Below are 27,912 nucleotides of genomic sequence, written 5' to 3'. Positions count from 1 at the left end.
ACAGCCATCCATCATAGGGAGATGGCATCATCTACACACTTACTGCTTTCTATGGGGGTCAGAAATACGGAGTCAGTTACTGCTTCCTATGGAGGTCACAGTGAGTTGAAATAAAGTCACTCCTCTCCCTTACCCCACTTCTCCTTTCACATCCAAACTCAAGGGACTGAACAGCTCTCAGAAATGCCAAGTATCTATACTGAGCTATGCACCATGGACAGGAAGTCTCCCTCTGCCAGGCATCACCAGCTCCCAACCTGTCCTCCCATGAAGGAGAGAGTCACGGGAAGTCTGGTACTTCTTTAGAGGTTGGAGTGGGGATTCCTACGAAACCCTTTGGAAATTAACTATCCAAACTCCTCTATGATATTCTGTTATCTCTTACCTCTTATCTATTTCAGCATCTAGCACAGAGCTTGCTTCTTCCTGAGGACTATTGCTGGTATCACGGTCTTTCTTCTCTGTTACCTTCATATACTCCCAAAGATGTCCACAGAAATGTGATTCATCAAAAGGCAATTCAAGTTAAACTTCAGGCCAGTAAGATGCTAACCCACCCCCAGTGATCCTATCACAAAATATTTGGGAAAGGACAGTGTGAAATACATGTCTTCTTAGCTTGGAACAAGGGTATAGAAGTGTCAACCCTGGCTATGGGCAGTGCCTGAGCAGTACCTGTCTTTTGGGAAGGTGGCTGGCAATGGGGTATTGTGGAAAAATAACCAGGATCTGGAATGGTCAGTGCACATGAGAAAAAGTTGGAAAGTTATTTTCGATGTACAAAATGATCCTTGCTGAAGGTATTCTGGGGACTCCTGCACTTATACTTGACTTTGCTGTGGTGGCTCATCTCCATATCCTACTCATCTCGACTCTCCCCTCTTCAGTGTCCATCTATGCAAGCAGTTGGAACAGCTCCCTTCGAATCAGTTCTTCCTGTGTTCGATGCAGTCATATAAGCTAAAGAAAAGATATACTGCCTCTCTTGTTTCATGAAGTTGGAAGTTTGTTGCTTTTATTCAACTATAATGACACCTAATCTTATTCTACTCCAAAGGATTTATTTCCAGGGAGTGGCCACAGCCCATAAGGAGACCTTGGGAACAGGCAGAGAAGTAGACACAAGACGCATCCCAGGATTATATAGGGTCCCAGACAAAAGCAAATGGGCTCAAGTTGTCACCATGAACTCCAAGCTTCAGGATGCCAGAAAGAAATCTCAAGGAACAGAAGTCAATAAAACCAGAGTCTGGAAATTTTTCAGAACAGGCAGTGGAGAAAAGAAAAGGCAGTGCCTATTCCTTTATTGAGTGGTGATAGAATTATTTTACGTGCAAATTGTACTCCCTTCCTGCCTTCACCTCCAATATGTCCAGGTCTTGCCATTAATTTCTTAAAGAGTCCATGTTGGGGAGTGACATGTTTACAGCACATTAATGATAGTATGGGAGGAGTTAGGACCTCTTTAGCTTTTCTCTGCTTTTATAAATAATTTCTGGTGATTCACTGTCCCAAAGGCAAATTCCTTAAAGGCTCACTGGGTCCCAGGCTGAGAATGCCTGATGTGAACAGAGAGTCTGGCCTGGTCTAACTTCTTGGATGTTACACACTTGGGCAGCTGTGTAGCATCCTGTGGATTGAAGCAGTGATGGCCAGTGTTATCCTGGGAGCAGAGTGTGGACCCTGTGTGAACTTCAGGTCTAGCATTGCATTCGCAGTGAGCTATCGGGTGGGTAGAGGTACCAAGGATGGAGTCATCTCCTCCACAGCAGACCACAACTTCCTGCCCTCCTCCTTACCTCACTGGCTTCTGGAGTTTTTCCAAAGCCAGCAGCAGGCACCAATGGCTAATTGCTCCAAAATAGCTAGTCTCCATTTCAGGGTGCTGCTTGCTTTTGCTTTAGTAGCTGGCAGATGATTCCTCCTAGGGATTATAATAACCCTGTCCTGGCTGTGTTCCCTGGAATCTTGGCCTCTTTCCCTGGCACTCGTCCCAAAGGGATGGAAATCTCTTAGTATTTATCCCCTTGAAGATTCCCCGTGCCTGCTTGGCTCCCAGCCATCCTGCACACAGACGGCCCGCTTCCTCCCTTCTCCGTGGAGCAGATCATGCTCTGGTTCTCCCCCACGCTCATCACCCCCTAAAGGCTGCTGTCTTCCTGCGAGGGCTGCCCACTGCTCTGCTCCCTCCTCCCTGGTCTCTCTATGGACGCTTTCTGAGGCAGAAATATTTATTTCCTACAGCATCTTTTTCACCAAAAAGCTGATAGTACCGAGAGAAGAACTGGGATGTCTTCTCTGACTAAAGAAATATACTAGCCACTACTGAAACAATGAATGAATAAGTGATTGCTTCCTCAAAAAGTTGTCATCCATCCTTCTTCCTAACCAGCACATGACTCTGAGGATAGAGACCTTGTCGGCATGTCAATTCCGCACCTGAGGCTATTAACATAGACTCTCTGGTAATAATACAGAGCTAGAGCAGAGAGGACGAGGAAGGCAGCACTACTCACCTGCCATATGATGTTACTGTGGTCATTTTGTGTATCTATTGCTTCCTCCTCAACCCCACTAGACTGAGCTCCTTGAAGACAGGAACGAGATCTTATAATTCTTTGCAGCTACTCCTAGCCACTCCTTATCCCCATCACAAAGGATGGGGTGGGAAAGGGAGTACCTAGCATAGGACTGGTATATATTAAAAGCTTAATAAATCACTGTTGTATGAATGAACTGTGATGGCCCAGTTTGTATGCTCTTAGCAAAGCCCTTTCAGAGAGCATTGAGTTTTAGGCAGGTGAACTCTGAATGTTGATGGCCACTTAGAATGTGAGCCTGAGCAGTGGAGAGCAACAATGCCACATGGGACATTTTTGTTTCCCTTGGTCCTTGGCCTCTAATCATGGTGAGGGTTGGGTGAGAGGGGATGTAGCATAGGAAGTTCAGCATATTTTACTTAAGTCAACCCTACAAGTGCTATACAACACTTGGGAAGATTCTCAGCTGCTTGCCTCTAGGGGCACTTACCCTACTCAGAGACCTGACTGAGCAATTCAGTGCAGATTTGCAGTTTCACACCAGCCAGGCTGGTCAGCAGGACTGCCCAGGCCCTCCATTTCTCCTTGCTCCATAGCACTCCACTTTGCAATCCAGCCCTGCTGCTGCCCTGAAAGCATTATTGTGACACTGTCTTTAGGTGCCCTTTGCCAAGTCACTATTGGCTCTCCACAGCAATTCAAATACAATCATAATAAATAAACAGCAGCAATTAAGGCAGCATATAATAGATTATATAAAAGCTTTATATGGCTGAAAAGCCTAATAAGTGGCATTTTAATGAGAGAAGGAGAGGTGTGGGCCAGCTCAAAGAGAGTATGTTTGGAAAACTAACTGTTTTCAAGCAGCAATTGTGAATTCCCCACATTCAAAGTGAATTCTTGGCTTCACTGCTCCAGTGCCAGACTGATCCTCCCCATGCGACCAGTGGCAAAGACTGTCAGAAAATAGAAAACAGCACATAAGGGAGAGCCTGAAATTTGGTCAGAAATAGTTTGGTTAAATCAGACACTTAATCACAAGGCATAACACAGGAAGAAGGTGAATGTTACTTGGTCTCTCTCTTGCAGAGTCAGACAAACTCTACAAAAGAAGATGGACAAATCTCCACGAGGTGAGAAAGAAGGCAGAATTCTCAGAAGAGGGTGCTCCTGGTAAAGAGAGGAAACCCTCTTTTCCTGCCTCTTCCTGTGGAGGTAGCACAGGAACATACGTGTACTTTAGATCGAGAAAAGCATGCATTTGCAGAGGGATTTATAAGCCATTTATAAGCTCTCTAAGCTTTTCCTCATCTGTTAAAGGAGATGAAAATGCCTATTTCACTTATTCTAGTAACAAATAGGAGGGCTCATCACTGCATTTAGCACATAGTAGGTACTAAGAGATGTCAGTTCCCTCCTTATGGATTCCCCAGTATTTAGAGAGGTCAAGATGACCCGTGCTCCCTGGAAAGCCTTGCTTCTCTTGAGTGTCAGGCCCGCTCTGGCCCCACGTGGGGCCTGCTTTTTGTCTTGATATTATCTTTGGCACCAAGGATGTTAAGATAAATTGGGTAGAGTCCAGATCTCAAAAAGAAGCCTGCTAATGGAAGAATCATCCCCCTGATTGCTCTGACTGTGCCTGAGAGCAGCAGGAGGAGGGATGAAGTCAGCTGGAGATCCTTGGGGAAAGCTTGAATAAAGGGGCACGCTGTTGAGCTGATTCATGGGTGAGTCCCCATAAAAAATAAAGAAATTCCAAACAGAGGAAAGAGCATGAGAAAGGGTGTGGAGGAATGCATATATGTGGTATATTTGCAATTCCCCTAGAAGCACCTAAAGTTCAGGGAGCAGGACTGAAGTTGTGGGTGCGTACACCTCCTTCGGCATCTACTGTTTTCACAGATCTGCATTTCTCAGAGGCAAGCAGACACCACATTACTTTAGACTACTAAGCACACATCGTGGGACTGGGGATAACAGGGAGGCCTATGGGAAAAGATTTGGGGGGTCTAGTAAGTGGGTTGGTGGAACCCTCCAGGTTTAGAATTTGAACTTGGGCCAGAATTAGAAATGGGTGGATGTGGGCAGTAGGGAGAAAGCTGACTCCATAGTTCTCTAACTGAGCTGCGATTCACTATCCCCCTCCCCCTATTTTTAACACCTTGTAATATAAAGAGCAGAAATTTTAAAAGAAAGCCAAAGATGACAGTTGTAGGGTAAAAAAGGTGTGGGAAATATGCAAGGAACAGAAGGCTCAGAATTCTGCTCTGCTGTTAGTAACTTATGAGGTGTCTGTAAGAAAACCACACTAGCTGGGCATGATGCTAGAGGAGACAAAAGCACCAGGACTTGGAGACCTGAGGAAATGGATAAGAGTCTCTGTGATTTTTGACGTGGTCCCTTCATGCCCGCCCAGGGGAGGAAGAGGCTGACCCCAGCTATATGGTGCACCCCAGGCCTGGGGCCACTTAGCTTTTGTCCCCAGATTGCTTTCTCTGGGACTCTCTTTAACATGGATTTCACATGCTGCAATGGTGATACTGTCAGTAAAGAACTTAGCACTTTTAAAAGGAGAGTTCAGTGAAATCATTGAGATCCATAAACTGGGAGGCAAATCATGCTGTTTATTTAGTGTTTTCTTAAAGAAAGATAAATGAGGATGAGAAATAAAGTTTTATCTTCTGAACCAGAATGTCCCATTATCATTTGCTAAGCCCATTTTCAAAAGAGTGAAGCAGAAATTTCTAAGCTGTCCAATCCACAGGCCACATTCTCCCTAAATCCTCTACCTTCTTTTTTTTTTTTTTCCAATCACTGAGGGCCCAGCAGTCTCCATGTCAACTCTCTGCCAGGGTAGACAGAAGCTCAGTCCCGCCCCGACCATCCTTCCAGACCATGTTTCCTGCCTTTCAGAGGAGCCAATTCTATCTCCATCACACTCCCTCCTTTCTTAAGTCACCAGACACTTGCCTCCTTACCTACATGTGCCCCTCAAAGAGAAATAGGAGAGTCTTTCTACAGTGATAAAAAGCTATGAAAGATGAACAGTTATTTCTGGAGATTAAGATGGGCTTTTGAAGTCCAAGGCAGCATTGTTTAGTGAAAGAAATATCTCACCATTGTCTTTATAGGCTCTTGTAGCCACAAGAAGCAAGCGCCTGCTCCAGGAATAAAGGATGTGCTGGTATTCAAGCTGATGGGATGAACAGGGGCAGGTCTACACCAAGGTGTTTCCTCCTCTTAGTGTCTGAAGGTAAGGACTGTCCCACCCTCACAGGTGTCACACCACTAGTGTGTGCCTAACACCTGAACCAGCTTTCAATTAGCTGAACAAATATGTTTAGTCTTGTTACAGATACTCTCTAATCCATTTATATGTGGTTTCATAATGCATTATAGCAGGGAGGTAGGATGAGGGTGGGAGGAGGCAGTGGAGAGGTCTGAGTAGGAGAGAGTTGCTGAAGATTTATCTTTCTAATTATGCTTTGCTTAGGGCTAATATTAAAATTAGTTTTAATTCCATGAGCACACAGCAGCTCAGGAGCATGCTGGGCGCTGGGGAGGCCAGCCTAGGCTTTTAAATTTGCATAGGATAGACACACATGGGTAATGGCAACTCCAAGTGTCCCTCCCAGTCTGGCTGTCTCAATACTTCACACAAGGAGGAAAGGAGGGATCAATCACACTGCCCTTGACTTGCACTGGCAGATGGCTTCAGTGAGTGAACCACACAGCTCTTTGTTATTGTTCTGTGGCAAAATAATCCTAGATATGGTAAATAATATACAATTACCAAATTAGTAGTGAATTGTGTGTCTTCTTTACCCCCAGTGCCAGGGATGTGTTGTGTTAATGACTTTTGCACCTGCTGAGTGTAATTAGTGAGTAATCTGTATGGGTGTGTAATTACTGGGTAAACGCATGATAGTTACAGATAACTTTCTGCTAGGTAAGCACCAATGAACACTAACAGGTAGATTAGGACCAAGTTCAAGTGAAATGAGAACTAGCTTGATCTTTGCCTTAAATCTAGGCTCTAATGAAAACTTTGTTCAAGGAAAACAACTTAATTTGTGAGCAAAGTCCCTACGAAACAGCATGTCTTCCTGGCTTTTTAAGCAGACCTCGAAGCACAGACACTAAGCATTCTAAGACATCTTATTTATGTATGAGAAATAGCTATGTTTAGGAATCTGGAGAGCTCTACGTTAGTCGTGATACCTGATGTTGAATGAGACACTTGAGGCTAGCCCCAATTATTTTACCTGTAAAATGGAGATAAGCCTAATTCATGGGCTTTTTTGTCTAGTGAATGAAACAATTAACATGGGAGGAGGGTTAGAAATATAAAAAGTTTCACAAGTGTATGTTATTAAATTATGATCCCAGCCTGGCCAATACCACGGGGGCCTGGGAATCTTGTATGGAAAATCATAGGAGAGACAGATATGATTAAATAAGGACTAGGACCCCCTCCCCAAGATGCCACCACCCAACCGCCAGTGGAATCTAGAAGACTTTCAGTACTAAGAAGGAGAGTAAAGCCTTTTCGTCCTGCATCTCCCCCGCCACACACATGTCCCCAAACACACATACATACACACCCCCTGTATGCCCGTCTTAGAAAACTTTCTCATGCATAATGTATTATCTTAGGCAGAATACAGAGGAGAATTAATGCCAGGTCTGAAGAACTCCCCAGAATTGGTCAAATATTTAATCCAAGCTTCCAATAAAGCTTTTTAGGCATTTTAGCCATGCCTCTATCTCCATCTTAGCACACTTATGGACTTGTACCAACCCTGACCATAAAGTCCAAGCACCATGGGTATGAATAAAAGAGAACTATGTGCAGAAAATGGAAGGAGAGGGTGGTCGATTACTGATGAAATCTGCTGAATTGTCCTCTAACAGACCCACTCCTGCCATAGAGGAACACTGGTATGCAAGCGTCCTTTTGTATTCCCCAGGTTTTTCTCATCTTGACACTGCCTCGTGCCATTTGCCTCCACTCTTACATGGGGCACCTCTGATTCCTCAATTGTATTTCTACTCAGCAATAAACTTAGGTGGCTCTCATCAGACTTTCACCCAGGTTGTTCCTGCAAGGCCAATTAGTCAACAAATTGGACGAGGGGCACAATCTCTGCCCCCAGAACAGGGTGGAGTTAATTGGCCATCTGCATGTCAAACCCAAGACCTCAGCTTCACTGAGGCTGAGCCCTAACCAGGTGAGCTCACTATCCACAGACACACACAAATTAACACGGGTAATATTCCTACATCTGGGAGTTCATCCTTGCTGAGACAGTAACAGATACAAACTAAGGAGAATTTTGCTGGGTATTAACTAAAGTTAACGTTAATAATGAAGTACATTTTCTATGGCATGTGTTTTGTTTTTTTACAAATGTTTAGGTAACTTCTTAGAAATTAACAGAAACCACTTTGATTTTCACTAAATACAACCTATACTTTAAGTTTTAATTTAATTTACTCTTTTGTTTACTTCGAATAGGTAATTAATACATTCACATAGTTCAAAATTCAAAAGATAGAAAGGGCACCCAGTAAAATCATTTCCTTTAATTCCTGATCCATATTAAGTTCTGATCTCTAGTTTTATCCTGTTACGAATTTCATATGAATCATTATAGAAATCGTCTATGATATATAAACTTTTTCTCTTTATTTTACATAGATGGTAAGATATTATTTATACTCTTCTAGGTAAAATCTCCTTAAAGGGGATCTTCAAAATATTTTTAAATGAGTCAAACCTAATTTTCTGATTTATGTAATTTTTACATCCTAAAAATTACAGACCTCAGACAGATGACTCCTGGAAAATTCTCCAATTCTTTGATTGTTTTTATTTGTATAAATACCTATCCATATATCAGGTGTCTAGTAGGTCAAACATATTATCTTGGCATTTTTTAGCAAACACACTGTCCTGGGTTCAAATTTGAAGGTGGTAGAGCTAAAACCAGTCATCTCTCCTCACAAAACTAACACAAAATAAGAGCTTATATTTGGTTTCTTTCATTCTGTCCTTTAGCATAAGCAGTGACATCTGACGATTACTGCTGAGGGCAAAGGGGGCACAGAAGATAATTCGGCGCCTGGCATGTGCTGAGCAAGAGCACGCAGTGGCTCCTTTGCACTTCCCACCACACTGGCACCTGAGGATTATTACTCCTGCTCTCAGGTAAACCAGGGAGACTCAGAAGAAAATTTGCTCACAGTGTGGGGGCGGAGGTTAGTCAGGATTTGGAGTAGAAACTATCTTCTAAGCCCACACTCTTCCCTCCTTACCAAACTGCCCACAATGTCTTAAACATACTGAAAAGTCCAGGAATTTTAAGACAACATGTGTGAATGTTAAGAAAATAGTCTGACTTATCCCAAGGCCCTAGTGAGGTGCCACAAATAAGCAAGAGAGCAGCACTTTCACCGGCTTGGCGACTGTCAAAGCTAAACTTTCCTGTAGAGAATGCCAACTTAGAATCCTTATTTTTTACCTCTGCTGGTCAGTGCCTGCACTCACTGTAGGTGTTCTCCTAGAGACTAAAAGAGAGAGCTACATGACAGCCCTGAATGGGAGACACATATAATTAAAGCCTACTCATTTTTGCCATGATATAAATTTAGATAACTTGCATCTTGACTCCTGCTGTTTATTTTATCTTCATTTTATAAAATCTCAAAATCGATAGAGAAAAACATTATATTTTCAATTATAACTCTAAATTATTTGGGGGAAGAACTCCTTTCTGTTTTCCTCATTTTCACCCTTAATTTCCCTGGAAAAAGAAAGACTTCAACTGTAGCAGTGTTCATCTGGGTAAACTAGAGCAGCAGTCCCCAACGTTTTTGGCACGAGGTACTGGTGCTCTTATGAGAATCTAATGCCTGATGATCTAAGGTGGAGCTGAGGCAGTGATGCTAGCACTGGGGAGCGACTGCAAATACAGATGAAGCTTTGCTCACAGGCCTACAGCTCACCTCCTGCTATGCAGCCCAGTTCCTAACAGGCCACAGACCAGTACCAGTCAGAGGCCTAGGGGTTGGGGACTCCTGAACTAGAGGATGAAGACTTTAGAACTCAAATCTCAAACCATAAGTAACTCCTGTTAGTACCCAAAGACTGTTTAGAGCCAATATTTTTTCTTATTTTGCAAATAGGAAAACAAGACACAAAGTGCCTAAGAAAGTGTTCCCAAAGCCACCCCTCTGAAGAATGGCTCCCTGGAGTGGGTCTGCATGCAGGCACTCACCCACAGGAGCACACAGCCCGGGCGTTGGGCAGAGGAGTTAAAGAGAAGGAAAGGTGAGGTGTCTCCAATCAATGCTCAACTCAAGGCTCTGGAAACACTGTGCAAACTGCTGCGAGCAACACAGGATCTATTTCACTCAGCAAGTACCGTTTGTCCCAGCAAAAAGCACCAGGCCTGGGAATTCCCGCCACAGTAGAATCACATTTCCCCAGCTGCACAGGATGCAATCCCCACCACCAACATCCCTCCCACCCCCAGAAATAGTAAACATCTGGCAAAAGATATTCCCAATAGCAAACCACCCCACCTCTAAGGATCAGCAACTGGATTTCTTCCGAGCTTTCTGCACATTTCACTCACCCCTAGCATTGATGTGCTTTTTCTCTCAGCCCGCTGGAGCGAGCCCAGACATAGCCACGTGGGCATTCCCAAGCTGCACCTTCTCTCCTCTTCTGGGCCCACAGTTCTTTCCCCCTCAGGAGCACAAACTCTGAGCTGTCACATTGCTGTCAGCCAGATGGGAAACCAGCCACAAAGCTGCTAATGCCTCTTGCAAGGACAGCGACTTTTGTCACAAGCAGGCTTTCTGTGCAGTAGCAAGTGGTAGCCTTAGTCACCGTGGTCACTGTGGTGGAAAGGGGCCTCTTTCTCACCAGGTTCCCATTGGCAAACCCCTCTCATTCTGTCCCCACAGCACTTCCCCTTCCTGTCCCTTCTGCTCTCGCCGCTTAATTGCAGCTGGCATTGGAGCAGTATGCTGACAGCAGAGTGGCTGCAATGAGCCGCCATTCCAGATGTCAGGAACATGCTCCCAGGTAGGAGCCCTGTAGGATATTTATGACTTTAATTCCTCAGTAGAGGTTTTTGTTCTGTCATGCAGCGGAATATGAATTGCTGCTCATTTGCTCCTGTATTTCCATGTCAGTGGCAATTATGGAAGGGCTGCTGGCTTCTTGTACAACCCCACAAGTTATGATCTCTACATGTCTCAGACTGAGTGAAGCTGAGAAGGATTGCAAACACTGATGAGAGAGGGCTGGGAGATGACAGAGCTACAGATAGGAGGAGCGCGCTTCCAGTCCTTAAGGCAGTTGTAAACTTGTGAGATCAGGCAGGGACATGCCAAATGTTTCCAGGGGGGTTTAGGCAGCCTAGGCTTCCCTGATCGGGTCGGGAAGAAAGTCTGCAGGTGTTAGCGGGGATCAAGGTCTAGGCCCAGCTGCAAGAATTGCCTCTGCTCTGTTCAGCAGCTACTACCATCTTTGTCTACCTATGACCTTGGGAAAGTCATTTCCCTTACCTGGCTCCTACTTTTCTCAGTTTTGAAATGAAAACAAGCAGCTTCCAGGCTCCAGGGGGTACAGCAGAATTCACTGGTACTTGCACAGGTGAAAGATTTTATCCAAAGATCCAGAGTCATATTGTTCTTTGTGGAACGGGCGTGTATTCTGGCTCATCCATAAGCATTTTTACACTTATAAAAGAAAGGCCTGTCAAAATCCAGTATACCACCAACTGGGGAGGATGAAAATCCCTCCTCCCCTTTTTTTTTATAATCTACCACAAATTTATAAAACAATGAGGCTTTTTTATTTCTTTTCAATAAACCTGGCAATGAAAATACCAATTTGAACAGCAATTTTCCCCTTGGTCTGAGCTGAAATTGGCTCTGGATGAATAAGTTTTTAGTTTTTACATGTAAATTCTCTTCACACCTCTCGCTTCTGCAAACAGTCCTGAAACATCTTCCTGCTTCATGGCCACTTCTATACCCAAACCTTTGATTCCTGGAAATGACACCTGTTTATGCTGCAATGACCCCAATATCTTCTGCTCTAAAGCCTGTTCACAAAAGGTAGATTGCTGCCAGGAACTGTGGGAAGACCCACAGGTACCACACAGCCAGTGGGCAAGGGGAGGGGCAGCCTATCCAGGCATGGGGGATCTAAGACTAATGCAGATGTCCCAAGGCTCAGTCCAGGCCCGTTTCACTGCATTGCACTGAACTTCATCTCTCCCACTGACAGAAACATTACTCAGATTCCAGCCAATCCCCAAGACCAAATCATAGGTTTAGGTTCTGGTAGATTCTAAACAATTCTGAGCCTGATGCCTTTCTTCTAAGATTTAGCAAATACAAATATTATAAATAATTTTTAGTATAAATATGTTTCAAATTCTGTATGAGACCTATTTACACTAAAATATTAATCCTTGTTTACTGAAAGTACCTATATGAAAGAAACTTTGCCTCCAAAAAGTTTGGCCTGTGACTTTTGAACAACCAAGAATTAGCTCATCCAATAGTTCTCTTCCTCCTTCATGCTATTATAAATCAAATCCACCAGTTTTTAAGGATGACAACCAATTGTCCCTCATGATACTAGAGTCGAAAAGCCAAGGTAGTCCAGGCTCTGCCATCTAGCAACTTTGTTACAATGGGCCAGACAGTTAATTTCTTTAAGCCTTAATTTACTCATCTGTAAAATGTGGACAGTAAATAGTATCTACTTCAAACAGATATTCTAAGATTTAGACACTATATATATAATATCTCCAATGCAGTACCTAGCACACAGTAAACACTCAATAAATTACTGTTATTGATTTTTAAAGTTTCTCTGTGTAAAATCGAGTTTCAAACAGTATAGTAACATGAAAACAGGGAAATCAGCAGTTACATAAATTTTCTCAGACATCATATTTAACTTTAACAACCAAGAAATGTATTAGTATTCTGTTTTATGGGTAAAGATTAAATAAATTTACAGAGTCTATTGCAATTAAATAACAAAGCTGAAAGTTTGAAGAAAAATACTTTGACTCTTAGGTCAATATTTTTCTAATTGTACTTCAATTGTCTTGGTCCCTGCATTCAAGCAGATTTTTATTTTACTGGGATGTGTAATGAAATGTGAAATTATTCCCCAAACCAAAGAGTGTGACACTCTTTGCTCCTTAAACCAGGCTTTAGAAATTCAGCCCTTTCCATGGTTCTCCTCGGCAGTGGGCTGTTCTTAACCTGGCTGCAAACAGTATGAGGAGCCTAAGAACACAGCCTATATACAAATCTGCAAATTACAGGTTCACTACGTGGGTGTATGGTCCAGCTTGACCAGCTCAGGAAGAGTCTGGATTTCCCCTTAGTTTCAAAAGCTTCAGATAGCCTATATTAGTTAGGACTCTCTCTCAGCTTCCACTCTTTAAGAAACTCATTCTTCACTATTTTCTATACACAATCCTTGAGTTTAGGTTAAAATCAAAAGTAAGTCCAGTTATCCTAAGCTGGTTGTTATCTTCTTCTTCCCATGTTCCAATCTTCCTGCACTACTGGAAATCAGAGATGCTGCTTTAGTTTCTCTCTTATGACTGAGAACAGAAAACCTTCAAAAGGTGCACCTGGAAAAATGCACAAATTAGACCTCTTCTGAAGCTGTGCTCATGACACAGTCATGAACCTGTATTTGCCATGGCAGGAGGAAGATCCAGTGGTGATGGTAGATGCATTTGGTGAAATTGCAAATTCCACTTGTACTTCCAGGAACAAGGCCAACTCTCGCTAGTTTCTAGATATTGCTAAGGTCTTATTTTGATCACCCTATTCTTTACATTTTAAAACTCCCATAGCAGCAGTGATAGGTGAATAATATATTAATATCCAAAAAAAGACCAATAGTATGGCCTGAGGAAGCCCAACTTCCTGAAAAAACACTACACTCCTTCCACATCGTATAGAAATCGATATCTAAAACCCATAATCAGTTCTTTTTCTTGCCTTTGTAGCCTAAGACATTCTCAAGAATTCTCTCTAACTTATTCTTTGAATAAATACTAAAACACTCCAGGTTCATCTCTTTTTCTTTCCTCGTCCTATTTCTAATCTATTTTCTTTCACACTTTCCTGTCCCCCAGATAAATCAAGTGCCAATTTATCTTCTTCTCCCCTATTTTCTGCCTCCTTTCATTTCATCTCCGGCTCATCACTAATCAGCTTGTGCAAGCATCCACATGTACATTCAGAATATATTTGATATTTCTTGTTTGCAGCAAGAAGTGGTACCTCAAATTCATCAAGTACCCAAGCAATAAAGAAAGACACTATTAACTGCAAGGAAATAAAGCAAAATATTTAAAGTAAATAGAGAACAATTCGAGCTAGTAATACGATTAATGACTAATAACATTTGTATGCAGCTTTAGAGGGCACCAAGCACATAACAACCTAAATCCTATTTGGCCTTCACAATATGTGATCTAACCTGACAGTAGAGAGAATAGAGCGGTGGAGCGAGTGAAAATGGCATTTATCATCAGATAGATTGGGTTTGAATTGCAACTCTGCCAGCTAATCTGTTGTGTTAATCGGCCAGGACCATGCAGCCTCAGTTTTCTCAGTTCTAAAATGGGATAAGAATACCTGAGATGCAAACGTTTGTGATAATTAGTAATAATGCATATTTCACTCATGGATGATAATTATTGTTATCTTCATTTTATGTGTAAGGAAACAGAGGCCCAAAGAATTTTATAAGTTTATTCAAGATCATACAACTAGTAAGTTATAGAGCTGGGGTTCAAACCCAGGCCTTTATGAATAAAGCCTCTGCTTGGCCCATTATATCGTGACTAGACTCGACAGTCCAATGCAGTCCAATGCTTCTAAGAACCCATTGTGCACACCAACTGCCTTGATAAAATGCAGATCTTGGTAAAGTCTGAGTTTCCCTGAGATTCTGTATTTCTTACAAGCTCCCAAGTGATGCTTCTCTTGCTGGTCAATTCTTTGAATAGCAAAGATACAATATAGAATTATTCCAATGTGCTGTAGTCAGGCCTTTAAAAATGAGACTTGTAGTGATGAGAATAGAATGTAAAAGGTCATGACCATTTATTCAAAGTGTTGAGTGCTTGTCATATACATGGCATGGTGCCAGGTGTTGCAGATATAAAGATGAACCAGAGATGCTAGTGAGAACATACGTAAATAACTCATTATAGCAAATGGACCTAATATATTTGGGGGACGATAGGGAGTCCCACATGATAAGAGAGGAAGGTGGAACATGTAGAATAAGGACAGATTGCAATTGTAGAATAAGGACAGATTGTAGAGAACCTTGAAAGATTTATAGAGGAATGTAACTTGGATCTAAGTCAATAGGGATCCATTGTAGGTTTAAAAACAAGAATTTAGGGTTTAAATCTGGATTAAAGTTGGGAGACAAAAATCCACGACACTAGCCACGAGGCTGTCACATAAAGCAGAAGTGAGTTGATGTGGGCTTGGACTCTGGCAGAAACTATGGAAATGACAAATGAAAGACAAATATAGGGGGCGCTGAGGAGAACCATGCTGCGGGAAGCACTAGACGTTAAACATGAGGAAGACCTGGGAGCCAAGGAGCTCTTCCTCTGTTCCGGCTGTCTGACTGTGGTCCTCTCTGAGCTTCCATCTCTTCCTCTGTAAAATACTGAACTTTCATTTCAGGTGCCATTGTGAGGATTAAAGATAACGTAATGCACGTGGATGACCTTTGAAAATTCTTAAGCACTATATAAATTAAGAAGCTATTATTATTAAGTTTCTCATGCACTATCTGACACATTATCACTGAATTAATTAAGTAATGAAAGAACAAAATTTAATGAATGCTAGAATATGAAAAAGAAAAAGAAATAACCAAAGGTGATTTCAAAATGTCCCAAGGACCAGAATAAGAAAATCATTGTGCTGCACTCGATGGAAACGGAGGAGCAGGAAACCCACAAGGGAATGTGATGTGTTAGGGGGTCTTTGACTCTCATGAGAGACTTGGTCCCACTGAGTCTAAGAGTCCCATAAGCAGGACATTTCTCTGACTCTCAAAAGCAACATTGAGATTTCTAATAGTTGCAGTGAAAAAACTTCACTTAATTTTTATCATCCCCATTACTACCTATGGCCATGTGGTGCCCAGCTGGATGACTTGGGTGAGGTTATGCTGAGCGTCCATATCCTCATCTATAAAGTAAGCAAATAAGAGTTACCTCAAAAGAGATGCCATAAAAACCACAATTAATAACACTTAAAAAGCTCCTTACCCCGAGCCCAGCACATCCGGGATTCTCAATACCCTCCTCCATTACCATTGCCATCATTGCTATTATTATAGCAGTGTTTAGAACAGAAAACAGAGAAACCTAGAAACAGTATGTGTCAAGATCAAAACACGAAGAGCATTAAACTGAAAAGGGACCCAAGAGGTCATAGGTCCACACTTTCCCCACCCACAACATGCTTTCACAATTTCACAAATGATTAAACTGAGGGCTACAGAGGAAGCTACTGATCAACATCATTTCTTTGGGATGAGCTGCTATAATACTCTTACCCTTGTGGTTTTTCCAGTGATGTGAGGAGTGCAAAAAATCTCCAGGAAACTAAGAATAAAAAAATCTGCTAAGAGCACTGATTTAGATGAGCATGCTCCATGGTGAAGGCCATTCTTTTCATCTAAGGAGAAATGTATTCCTTCCAAGATGGACTATCAATTAAAATTCAGCATTGCTAATTTTATTGCCAACTTAGGAGATTCTTATTACATTTATTTTCCAGGTAATTGCTGCTTGTACAGGAGTTCGTATAGATGTCTTTTTAGATGGTGCAATAGATCAGAATTATAATAGTTAAATTTCTCTCCCTTCATTTTGCTTCCCTCTAATTCTGAGCCTGCTTATTTAAATTACACTAAGCTCTCTCCTTCTCTCCCTTCCTGCTCTTGCTTTAGCTCTCTCCTCTCTTTCTCTCAATGATAGCATCCACAGAGGCATGGAGTATCAAAATAGAGCTTCTGTTTTGTTGTTCACAATTTTATCATACCATTTCCCCTCAGAGGAAGAACCAAAAATAGTCCCTTACATATGTATGGAAATATATACAAAGCCTTTTCCTTACATCACCTATTTTATCCTAATTTATATGCTCAGTTTACAGATAAATAAATTGATACTCAAATGAATAATTTCCTCAATGTTGCACAACTAATAAGTGACAGATTCTGATTCCACCTTTTATTTTTTTGCTCTTAGCCAGGAAAAAAAAAATCCAGGAAAAATTATAATGCATTATGCTCAAAAAAAAAAAAAAGAAAGAAAGATAGTGAGAGGAGGCAACTTTATGTCTGGGAAGAGAGGCATTTGAGTGGGAGCATGGAGGCAGTGAAACCTCTCAAGTCATCTCCCAAATCAGGGCTCTCTTACTCCCTCCTCTGTGTCGCTGGGCCCATCTTTTACAAGAGGAAGATTCTCTTCGTTCTTCTCTATACCCTGAATTCCACAGTGATGGCTATGAGTGGGATAAGGCCACATCCTAAGGCACTTTCATGGGAACTTGTCCTAGAGGCACTTTTCAGGGGCCTTGAGGTTTTCAGGAGGAAGCAACAGGTGCCTGAGCCCCATCTTCCTGGCTATGACCTTTAGTGCACACTGAGATGCTTGGATCTTCCAGCTAGTGTAACAATTAACTGTATGCTGAGGAAGAAGATAGTTGACAGGAGGAGGCATATATTAATTTTAAAATCTTAGAGGCAGATGCCATTTATTGAATCCTTATTATGTGCATGATACTGAGCATTTTATATTATCTCCATTTGCCCCAGCAACCTTGTAAGGTGGATACTGTTATTATAATTAGATTCATTTTGCAAGTGAAAAGCTGAGGCTCATTAAGTAACCAATGCGAAGTCACTTAGCTAAAAATTAGTGGAGCCAGAATTTAAACTTGGGTGATTCTGACTCCAAGCTCCTATACTCTGAATGCTGCCCACCTGAAAGTTTTGTTTTGTCTAAATCCCTTTGGTCCTACAAAGTCGTATTAGGTAAAATAGGGAAAGTATTGTGTCTATAGCAGTGGTCTCCAAACTAGAAAGCTTACACACAAGGGATGTGTAAGTTTTCCCAACAGGGACCCAGGAGAAAATAATAACTTGTCTGTTTATATCTAATGTCACCTTTTGAAAATATGTATATATGAATCTTGTAATATGAACAATACATTAGTACAATAAAACATATAATATATAAACAATATATATAAAAATATATAAGATTTTCTCAAATTTATTTTACAGATAGGGATAAAAATATTCTTTAACTTGAGCTATAGAATTCTAGAATCTTATAATTGGGAAGTAAACTTAGAGAATTCCTAATTCAACTTCCTGCTCCCACCCACTCTGGCTAAAATTCTTAGGATTAACCTTCAGACTTCTCTTAAGCAGTCTGAATTCATAGCTTTTAGGGTGGTTTTCTCTGCCATTGTATCACAGTGAAAGAGACATCAATCAGTTTTTTTCCACTGATTCAGATCTATATATGCTAGCTCTAGGCCCAGTGAGGTGCTGTGCACCCAGCTGACTGGACAAACACAGAATGGGATGGAGGTGTTGGATGTAGACTTTCATGTGAATGGTGCCCCAGGACTGGTCGACATGGTGGCTGAGCATACATACCTGAGGGAACCAACAAAAAATAATCAGGAGACGTCAGAGACTCACGTGCATCCTGAACACTGAAGCTCCTGCAACAGGGAAAGCTCATTTGTCCAAGCAGCTAGCCTAGTGAACGAACTTGGAGGCTGCTCTTCTCTTCTAATCTCAGCCCCTCCCCATTAGGTCTCTTTCTCACTCTTATGAATTGCACAAGTCTTTAATTAGCACAGCTGAACTGACTCCTCTGAAAGAGAACTGTCAGGGCACTGACAGAGCTGGTGGAGATGCAGAATGATGTGAGCGAAGGACTTTGCACTAATGTGAAGGTTGGGAAGGCAGTCACTGGAACCCCACTTGGGCTAAAGTTGTGACTGACAGAAATGACAGGTGTTCTTAGAGGCCTAGGCTGTTCCAGAGAAATCACTCAGTGCCAGTTGGCTTCTGCATGAATGGTTCTCTAGACAGGCTGACCTTTGTTACTTAATAGGGTATATGCTGCTTCTAAACCCCTTCCCAATTTACTAACACCCAATGAACATTTATTCATCATTGAGTTTGGACTGAAGAGAGCTGCCGAAAGTCCTAGACCATCCATTCATTCAGCAGTAGCAATCACTGTGACCACCACTGACAAAAGTCCCTATTAGCAACGATGTTGCCACTCTATGTTAAGGGGCCGTTTCAGGTAGAAGAACACAGACCATTGGAACAGGGCATTTAAATTCAAATTCTTCTTTGCCAACTACTAAATAGGAACATTTGGAAGCTGCAGAGCCTTTCCAGGTCTCCCTTTCCTAGTCTACAAAAGAGGATATCATTGCCTCCCTTGAAGGAATGTTGTGCAGAAAACTGAGATGAGGTGGGTGCCACAGGTGCTGCCCATTACCATAGTTACATATCTTCATCACCTTGCCTGAGGGTCTTCTTTTGTGGCTGGAGACTGCTCTGTCCTTACCAAGAGCCGGCAAGAGGAGCCAGAGAATCAAGGCCTCCCAGCCCCACAAGAGCAGCTCTCAAGCAAAGATTGATATGATTGGCAAATAAATATTTTAGCTCCCTACCTATTGGGTTTAAAAAGGCTGAGGTGCAAATTCCACACTGGGCCCAGTATTTCTCAGGCTATGCTCAAGGCACCCACAGTGCTAGCTTGTTGATGATACCAAGTATTGGCTGCCTTCCCTTTTCTGTCTCTGTCTCTACTCTCCTACCGATGTGTCTTAGAATCACCTCCCAGACAAACTCCACACTTGTACTTGAATTCTATGGGGTTGTTTCTGAGGATACCCCAACTAAAATAATACATTGTGCTCTAAATACAGTGTTTTATACAGAGCAGGCAATGAAAGGTAGCTGGCAGCTATAACATAAAAGTCTTGGGAAAGCAGTAGAACATATCCCTTAATCCTCTACAGTTCATCTTACATCTTCCTCCTGACCATCCCAGAGTGAAAGAATCCCATCTCCTAAGCAAATTTCTTTAATTGCCTGGGTAGATGCTATTATGAGTATGGAGATAGGCCACATCAATTTGCCAGCAAGAATTTATCGGTTGTTTATAACATGCCTAACACTGTGCTAAGTCTGTAGAAGACATTAACAGAGGAAGACATGTTTCCCACCCTCAAGCTGGGGAGATAGGCCATATAAAATAAGGAACAATACATTTGTAATCCATGCTGCTTTGATAGAAGTGGTGCTTTTCAACACTCAGGCTGCATGCAGTGAAGCCTGCTGGTATCCTGCCCAGGTCCCCTTTACTGCATGGTGTGCCTGTACCCCGAAGTGTTAGGGAATAACTTGCATCTGTCTCCTATAGAGAAATGCCTTTGGTGAAACCCCCACCTTCCAGATTAGATCTCAATGACTGAGTGGCCTGGAGATACAAAAGGTCAGCCCTTTGCCTCAAAATGGGACTGGGCTGCAGTATGACTCATGATCCAAAGCTTTCCCATGGGGTCAACCTGCAGTTAGCCTCCAATTGAGACCGCATTCTTGCTTAGCTTCTTTTCATTGTCCTATTCTGCTTTCCTCACTCCTTTTCTCCTGACAGCTATTCCCCAATGAAGCATGTGGTCTCACACCAGGCTTCTAGGCTTCAATCTAAGACACTGCATATCAGAATCATTTATGGAATTCTATAAAGATACCTACACCTGGACCTAAACACCTAGATCTGGATCAGAATCTATAGAGTTTCATGGGCAGGGTCCAGACAACTGTATATTTTAAAGCTTAATAGGTATTTCTAATGCATCATTTATCTCTCAACTTTTTGTTTTGAAAATTTCAAACCTATGGAAAAAACAAAAGAATGATATGATAATGAAAACCTAATACTTTTCATTTAGTTGCAACAATTATTATTTTCCCCTAGTCTCTCTCTCAATCTCTCTCTCACTCCTCTTATGTCAAAATTAATTTGAAAGTAAATTGTAGGCATCATTATGCTCCATTCTGAAATAGTTCAAACATGTTCCTTTCAAAAAAGAAAAACATTCTACATAACCCCTAAGAAAATTAATATTAATTTATTAATATCACAAGACCGTACAGTCTATATTTAAGATCCATCCTTTTTTAAAGTGAAGAGATGAGATTTTCTCAACTGTAGATACAATAGACTTTCAGAAAAGGGAAATATCTGTATGAGTTGAAGAGCAAGGAAAAGTCTTCAAGGAGGAAATAAGAGAGTCTGCATTGTGGAGAGAGTAAGACGGGGCAGATCACATTGAATCAGTACAGAGAGGTTTGCAGTTTGAACAGTCAAGGAAACAATGACAATATACCAAGAAAATTTAAATGTGACTGGTCTTGTGAGAGTCACATCAGATTTTTGGAATATACTCAGGCAGAAACTAGAAGAACAATGTTTACAGTTTTTGAGTCAAAATTAGTCTGGGAAATTAATCGGTGATTGAAATCCATTCATGCACATATTTATCTTACAAACATTTTCTGAGCATATATTACTTTCCAGGGATCAATCTAAATACAGGAAGCCTTGGGGGCAGTGGGGGGAACAAGCAAGGTCCCTGCTTTCCTAGAACTCAGTTCAAATAAGTAATTGAACAAGAAAAGATTAGATCAATAATAACATAGTTAAAGTGGAAAAAAAAAGAAATGGATTTAATAGTGATTGGAGCCTAATTTAAACTGGGTGTTTAGGAAAAGCAGTATTTAAAGCGCTACTATGCTAGAGCCGGCTACCAATTCAAAAGAACAGAGTGTAAAGATTTCTACAATTTTATGAGTCATTTGACATAAAATTGGTAGCTTTAAGTAGGCCATGGCAGAATATTTACATAAATTAACAAATGCTACAAGTCATGGCATCTTTTTCTTTTTCCAGAGAACTGATTGTTCTACATTTACCAGCACACCACTGCATTTAAACTAAAACATAAATGGCAGAGAGACAGCAATATGAAGATCCAGGAGGGAATAGTCTGGCAAATAGTGCAGGCCTTACGATGTAGACAAAACAAGGGAACACAAAGAAGGCTGGAGTTTGGGGACATGGGGGCGAGGGGCACGAGATGCGCATGGAGATCCAAAGAAGCTGAATCACTTAAGGCATGTAGACCTGTCATGACATTAGGGTTGTTATTTTAAATGTGAGCAGAAGTCATTGGAGGGTCTCACCCATAAGGATAACATAATTGGAACTGTGTTTTAAAAGCTCTCCTTCGGAAGGAGACTAGATTTTGGATGGTGGACACACACAATAGTGTGTCCTGATGTTATAGAGTGTACTGATGTTATATTACAAAGTTGGACACTTGAACTTTATCTAATGTTATTAACCAAAGTGACCTCAATATATTTAATTTTTTTAAATAATAAAATTCAAGGAAATTTAAAATTAAAGGAAAAAGAACACTTTGGTTGTTAGAGGATGGATGAGGAAGAGAAGAATAATGGAGAACTCAGCTAAGAGTTTAGTGCTTATCAAGCAACGTATGTACAAGGTTATTCATTGCAGCATTGTGTAATGGCAAAATATTGGAAACAGCCTAAATGGCCATTAATAGCAGAGAAAGTAAACTGATAAAAGGATCTATCCAAATAATGGGACTGTTTAATGGTAGTTTATTTGGTTTTTTTTTTTTTAAAAGACACTCTACTTAAAGTTAAAAAATTAAGACATATTATTAAGTGAAAAAAAAAGTTGGTACAAACCATATTGTAAAGGTTGCTGCTTTTTGTGTAAAATGTGGGTGGGGAGAGATGTACAGAAATTATACGTTTTGTATTTGCATGTATATACATTACAAAATATTTTTTAAATTATTAAAAACTAATAGATAAAACCATCTTCAATTGCCATTTTGGGAGATTAAAAATTGGCAGTGGCATATGATTTGGCCTAGAAGTTGTTATTTAGTTTTGTTTTTTTATCTGATATTTGTCGTAGTAGGGAGAATATATGTGGCGCAGTATTGGGAGGTACACTTTTTACTGTATGCCCTTTTATGCTCTATTAAATCAGAAGAAAATGCTCTTTTATCCCCTATTTTAAAATTAGATAGATAAATGATTGATAAATGAGGAAGCAAGAGATAGATGGGAGGCTCTTGCAGAAGTCCAATAAAAGTTTATGGTAGCTAAGGCTGCAGTGGTAGCAGTAGAGATGAAAAGATCTACTGGGGATATATTTGTGTGATAGAGTTGATAGGACTTGCTGTTAGATTTTATATTTAAGGTGATGCTATTAAGAAAAAAAAAGGAAGCAAGGAGACACCCTCACTTAAGTAATTAAATGCTTGGGCAACTAAACCAATAGTGGTGCCACCTATTAAAATAAGAACGACTGGGGAAGGAGTAGGTTTGGTGGGGGAAATCCAAGACGGTAGGCAAATGAAGATGTTCAGTTTGAGATATCTTTAGACCCTCTAATGGATATATCAGTTAGGAATTGAGAGAGATAATTCTGGGGTTCAGGAGAGATTTTAGGACTTTGAGCTATAAAGTCAAAAGTTATCCTAACCATCAGAAAGAAAAGGAAAATATTTTTTAAAAAGGATTCTGGCAAACCTCAAGGTTCCTTCTTTTCCCTTTGTCCCGAAATGTCACAGAGCTGATGCATTAGGAAAACCAAACAGAATGTCAAGGAGAAATGAGTAAACTAAAAAAATCTGAACAAATTTCGTCACATTTAAATGCCCTTGTGCCCACATAGCATGTATTATCTATGTGCGCCCACAAACATCACCTAAGAAGTTGGGAGGAAAGACTTTGAAGTGTGGAACCATCAGCCAGGGGCCAATAGCAGCTCTCCATTGATGGAGGGACTGAAGATAGTTTCAAATGACACACATCTTCCCACGACTTCAGTGGGAGGTGCGGAGGCACTAAGTAAGTTCAAACAGGGGCAAAACTGAAATGATTCTATTTCCCGCCTCAAACTACCTAATCCTACTTTAAAAAATAACTCAAAGAGACATAGAACTCAGTGATTGAAGAAGGCAATAAACCGACCTAGTCATATATAGGACTGGGAATAAAAGAGTAAGTGACAAAAACAAGATAAATGGAAAAATGATCAAAATAAAGACTTTTGTATGATTTAATGATTGGGATTCTCTGCCTAGGATTTGGACTCAGAACCCAGCAGGGTTTAAAGTGAGCTTGACAGTGGGGAATGGAGCAGAGTGTCTGTAGGTTTGCAGAAGAAGCATGAAAACCCAGGCTCTGAACACACCGCACACACTCATCTTCAGAAGATCGTCCCCAGGCGTTTCTGGCAAGTGTTGAGCTGTTAGCCTTGCATCCTCACTCAATTCAAAACGGATAATTAAATTCTATCGCTCTAATGAAATTCCCCCTGTCGTTTACACTGAAGAGAGTATACATGGAGGCTCCCAGGAGATTCTGGAGGGGCTGGGGTACCACCTAAGCAGGAGATCATCATTGCAGCACAGAACAAAATAGAGATGCATCATTAACTGATGAGAGTGAGCCCTGAGGGTAGCTGGGTGAGAAAGTCAGCATTGAAACTGGACAAGATTAGATCAAAACAGCTCACATTCTTTAGGTTCAGCGCTGTCCACACTGCACAAAATCCAGAAAATTGCCAAATGTGTACTTAGTTTGGTGTTATGAATTTCTGGTCTTAGTTCACCCCAGAGAAACATACTCATAAATTGGTAACAGTTAGTTCTCTAGTCTACTCAGAAATCTTCCAGAAAAAGAGGATGTGACTGTATAAAAACCCATACATTGTTCTTATACTCACTACTGCTATTATTGGATCCATGACTGACAAGGAAAGAAGGTGGCATGAAACTTATGCAAAATTATAAGTTTACATATTTATTAATATAGATTTGTGGGTTCTTGTTGAAAATTAAAAGCTTGGTGCACTGAAAATTCTAACAGAACACAGAAGAATATATTAACTCATGTCCCCTCTTTGGATGTGAAGAGGTCACTAAGGCCCTCGGGGTCACCTTGGTGCTCTTAGATTGTTCTGTCTTGGTCAGTGGGACAGCGTAGGCCCAGGAAAGTCTGGTTTTATAATCTGTATTAGGTTTTTATTATTTTTCTAAAAGTGGGAAATTATCACTGACCCTTACAGGGAGTTCATAAAAAAATCTTTGGGATCCAAAGAGATACCAAAAAATGTACGTTAATATTATACACCTAAGACAGGAGCAAGAGGTAGGTGGGGGAGGAATGAATTAAGGAAGCCATCATGACAGTGAAATGCATTATTACCTAGTTATTCATGCACTCTTGGCTTTTCAGTTGATGAACTTTTCACACCAGAAGTGGAGAAATTAATCAACTTTTCCTCTCTGTATGTCTTCTATCTTCTCTGCTGTCTCACCTAATTATTTTGCACTCAATATGGACAAAGACATTGTTCTCATTTCAACTTTCTCTGCAAAGCTCGGGTGCCCTTATCTGACTCTGAAACACATTCTCACCTCACACAGCATAATGTGCCTTTAGTTTCTGCAGCAATTCCTCAAGTAGACACAAAGGGGGAAGTTCCTTGGCTTCTTTTGTGATATCAGGGCAATATTGAAGCCTCTCTTCCTGCTTGATCACACTAGTAAAACCTTCTCAGTTTCCTTTGCTATACTCAACAGCCTTTTCTCTCCTCTCTGGTCATCTTGACAAAAACCAAAGTGTTCAACTGTGTTGGTGACAGCTATGCCCAGACTTGTAAAGGTCCTGAAAAATTTCTAACTTCACCTGTAAAACAATGACCTCCTTGCAAAAACTATCACAGATATTTCTAATTCTGCCTACATGATTAACAAAAAAATGGACGTGGGGAGGGGAATTGGGGGGATGCATTCAATTTCTGAATATTTCATGACATATAAACTTCTGGCAGGCTAAATAAACTTCATAATTATTACCCAGAGTTTTCACATTATGTAGATAAGCTCCTCTCTTCTGTAAAACAATCTATTGACATGGGTTCTGAATCATCCTGGAAATTTAAGACCTTTTGAACACTAAGCTAACTAAGGCCCTGGACGTCAGCTCTTGGGTTTAACAACCATTTATTTGCAGGCTATGTGACAAATTTACAAAAGAAGAGACACAGCCTAGCACATGAAATATAAAATGATTCTATGCCGTAAGTACTTAAAGCCTATTACCTAAATAGGTGTGCAATGTTGCCATTATAAATATCATGCTTAACACCTTTTGATTCTTTTTGCTCTGAAGTGTTCAACCTATTAGGGAACAAAGAAAAGCTGCCTTTTAAATCTCACTCACTTCAGCTTCCTCAGAGATGGATGTGCCCCCTCTGAAGCTCAACCTCACATAAAAACCCTGCAGTGCACTACTGTAAATCTGTTTTACATCAGCTTTTATGTAAGCCAGGCCTGGGCTTGGCTTCATTATCCTCTTTTGTTTATTTATTTATTTTTGACTTAAAAAAAAATTGTCTCTAGCCGACTCAGATCATTTGCTTTGTAAATTACACAAATTCACTTTCCTTTAGAGAAAACTCTTGAGATGCCTGGCACCCATGGTCTCTGCTCTGGTTATGATGGTATGAGCCACATGCTTATGGAAGTGCCTTCTTGAGCCATCTTCTGGGCACTGTGCTGCTCCTACCCACAGCCAAGACCTCTGGGCCATTCCACTTTGCTCTTGTGGGACCATCACCAGAGCAGGTCCCAAAATGCCATGTTGAAAACAAGAGAAATCATAACACATCTACATCTAGAGTCCACCAGATAGTTCTTACAGAAATATACGAAGAGTTTGAGTTTTAAAGTTGCTGTCAGAAGTTGTAGTTCTCTGGTATGATCACATTTATGCTTCTTGAGCTTTGTCTATTCAAATACAACCTTTTAACCACCAGTTAAAAGATCTGAATTATGTTTTAATCAACACCAATTTAATTAAAATGAAGGGCAATATAGTAGAAAGAACAATGGAATGAGAGTTAAAAATTTGAGTTCATCGGATGTATGATTTAGGCAGGTTAGTTTCTCTGAGCTGCTTCTTTCTCATTTCTATTACCAGATAATCTGAGAAGTGCTATCTGATTCTGTCTGGTTCTCTGGGACTGTGGTTTTATGATCAGTGTTCCTATCAGAAAGGATATAAACCACCAGTCCTTGACTGGGTTTTATCTAGCTTAGGGTAATGTTGCTTGGATCTCTGACAATTGAGTCCAGAAAATGTTTTCTTTCTCAGATAACTGTTCTATCCAGATATTCGGAAGACTTAAGGGTAAATTGGAGCTCAGGACCTTTTACCTAGCAATAATTTAACATCTGAAAGTATTCTACCAGGGTTAAAATGGTAGGTTAGAAGATAAAAGATACGCATTGCTTCCAGTTCCTTCCAAGAAACAATTGAAATGTAAGTACAGAAGTGTAAAAAGGAACAAAATAATATACAAAACCTATAAGAAGAGGACCTCGGATATGTGAGTGCTGCTTATAAACAGCAATTTTAATGTATTTCATGGAGACAAAAGGCTAACAGTGACCCCTACAAGAGGCTAACAGAGAAGAGAGGACTCAGCTTACCCCATGGAGCCCTATGAGGTTCTGGGCTGGGAGTGAGTAGGTATAGCAGAGGGAAGAAATGAAAAGTCATATTGAAACGAAGGAGAAAAAAATGTCCACTAAAGAAGATGAACAAATTGTGAAAAGCTAAGACTTTTAGTTAAGCATGTTAGGACTCTTTGTATGGTTCCACCCAATACTGCCCAGAGTCCAAGGTCAGAATTCCCAATAATTTTTTTCTTAAGTATTAATATACAAACAAGGATAGCTTAAAATATGAGAATCAGAAGCAAGAAAGAGAAAGGTTTAGATAAACAAAGTCCCTGGAAGAAAGAGACATAATTTTGAAAATAGAAAATAACTTTCATCACCATCATCATCTTCATCTGAGAGAGATGCAAATAGATACTTTCTCCATTATGAAAAAGAAAATATTGGAGCATAAGAATGAGCTCATAAATACTAAAAATACAACCGACAAAGTTTAAGTGCTATAACTAGAAAATGCAATTAAGAAAATCTCCCAGATATGAAGCAAAAATTCAAAGACAATGAAATTATGAGGGAAAACTAAAAGCTATAAAGGAGTCAAAAGATCTAACATCTAATTAATGTGAGCCCTAGAAAGAGAAAACAG

The sequence above is a fragment of the Pteropus medius genome, unplaced genomic scaffold (genome assembly GCF_902729225.1).
Source record: "Pteropus medius unplaced genomic scaffold, Ma_sr-lr_union100, whole genome shotgun sequence".
Lineage (NCBI taxonomy): Eukaryota > Metazoa > Chordata > Mammalia > Chiroptera > Pteropodidae > Pteropus > Pteropus medius.
The sequence above is the reverse complement of the archived record's forward strand: the minus strand, read 5'-3'. Positions refer to the sequence as shown.